Genomic DNA, 2752 nt, shown 5'->3' on the forward strand with positions numbered 1-2752 from the left:
TATATATATATATATATATATATATACATATATATATGTATGTATGTATATATGTATGTATGTATGTATGTATGTATGTATGTGTGTGTGTATGTGTGTGTATGTTTGTGTGTCTGTGTTTGCCCCCTCCCACCATCGCTTGACAACCGATGACGGTGTGTTTACTTCCCCGTAACTTAGCGGTTAATACTGTCATTTGATGGATCTAAATATTGACTCTAGTATTTAGTAGACGTACTTGTGACAATTTATAATGATTTAACCAACCTGGTAACCGTACTAATGAGAAGTGCCCTTTCAGATAAAACGATACAATGATAGGTGTCTATTTACTTTTGAGATTTTTGTGAGAGAGAGAGAGATAGATCGATAGGTACATACATACGTGTGTGTGTGTGTGTGTGTGTGTGTGTGTGTGTGTGTGTGTGTGTGTGTGTGTGTGTGTGTGCATATACATTTCATATGCATTTCTATATACTTTACGTCTAAACATCTTGTATTCAAAATGAAAATGCAGATATGTTCTAATTTATGTATATATGAACAGACAGAGCTAGAGTTGTATAAATAATGTTTATTTTCTACCATCTCACAGCTGAAGGTTTTGGAATTGTATTGTGACTTGCATGCATTAAGCATTGAATACAAAATCCTCTGAAAACATAATTGTGACATCGTGACATCTGACGTCATTTAATAACTACAATCTTGATTAGAATAAAAGCAAATATAAATGCAAGATAATATCAGTATAGAATAATGGTAGAGGTAGGAATAATATAGCTTTAAACATCTTCCATTAACACAAAAATAGAAAGGAAAGAATTATCTTTAAGAATTCATTTTATTACTTCTTAAAATTACTGAGCAGTGGTATTGCAACAGTGGCCAATTATAAGTAAATATAGTATGAGCGAGGTCAACGATAATTTTTCATGTTACCTCTTGCTTATCATACTTCGTATAACATGTGTGTTTGATGTTTTTGCCCATGTCTTGTTCAAATAGCTAGTGTTTGTATAGATGTTGTTCAGTTATGGTTCTTAGAATCAATAATAAAGACACATTTCTGTAAACGTTTGTTCGAATTACGATCGTTTTACAACAATTAATTACTGAATTATATAATTACTGAATTCAATAAGTATACCCCCAGATGATTGCAAACTAGTTCTTCGTTATTTATAGTCTTTTGCTAATGTTTATAACATTTTTGTCCGTTTTCATATCGTGGTGATTGCCCAGTGGACATGGTTTTGGGCTCGATTATGTCTGTAGATATATTCAAACTTGGCAAGCACGGAGCATCTGGAGACGATTAAGTCAACTATTTCATTGCACTTGTTATATACTCTGTACTTAATGATAACATCTTCTTCTGTGGCTTTGGTTTTGTAGTTGATTGAGGCTAGGCATTGATCTTGTGGGGTATGTATGGATATACAAGTCATCAGGACACAAAAGACTACAAAATGATTCCGGTGTTGTGCTTTCTTGTGAGTACGAAAAGTAAGGCTTCACAGCTAGACTTTTGGAGATTACTTAGGAATTTTTTGCTCTCAATAGGTGGAAAAACTAAAAGGGAAACAGTAAGAGCAGATCACAGGTGCTTTGTTCCAACGGTACTGCCAGACACAGCTTCATACGCGTGGAAAGGGATCAGTATGTCTTCAGTTTCAATAACCGACCAAGAAGCTATAACCAGCTTCGCCACTTTATCGTTTTTTGACGATGTAGAAGAAATGGAAAGCGATTAGAGGTGGCAGACGACCGAAAGCATTGAGAAAGACAAGAAACAGAAAAAGAGTTTGAAAAACAAAACAAAAAAGACTAAAACCTTAAGTGAAGGGAAAACGTGAGAAAGAGCCCACTTACTCCAAAACTGCATTGAAATTTACAGTTCTTTGTACAATAAGCACGAAACGTAGTGTACACGGAAATATATAAAAAAAAGTTTCATCTCTAAAGATGTGGTTAATAGAAAAGTTATAATCTTACAAAATTTCAGGCAAATTTACATAATTGCTTTAAATTGTTGAGATTTCTTTGCTTCAAACGTTCTTATAAATACATTACCAGCAAATTCCAAAATTGCAAAATTGTCTTTTACGCGCTGTTATTTCAGGGAAAGGCTGTATCCATTACATCTGTCATTAATAATGCATTTAAGGTTCTTCCGCTGTATATACGAAAGGACTGCATTAGGAAAATGTTATCCGAGGCCAGTAAAAATAACAGAAATATATCATATTGAAAAGCTCTCAATTTGTTGTTGTTAAATAATCTATTGCATATTTTATACAATTTCTTCATTTATTATTAAAACTCCGTGCGTCATTCCTAAAATTTAGAAGACAAATATGAAAAATAAGGAATTCCATATTTTAAATTTATCGAGACATACGCAGATATACACATAACTACATACATAGTTAGGCACTCACATATATTTGTGTGTGTGCGTGCTTATATGAAAAAGCGATATAGATATATACAGAGAAAAATAAAGCACAAAAAGACAATGATGCATGAATAGATAGATAGGTAGCAAAAGATGGGAAGAAAACATAATGGAGATATTTTCAATACATTAATAAAGAGGTAAAAAGAGAGAAAGTACATGAAGAGATTTTGTGCGGCTACCAAAAAGTTGTCAAGCAACAATCTTGAAACGTTTTGACATTTTGAGATGCAAATAGTCTAACTAAATTACCAAATACACGATATATATATATATATATATATATATATA

This window comes from Octopus bimaculoides, chromosome 2 (assembly GCF_001194135.2).
Source record: "Octopus bimaculoides isolate UCB-OBI-ISO-001 chromosome 2, ASM119413v2, whole genome shotgun sequence".
NCBI classification, from domain to species: Eukaryota; Metazoa; Mollusca; class Cephalopoda; order Octopoda; family Octopodidae; genus Octopus; species Octopus bimaculoides.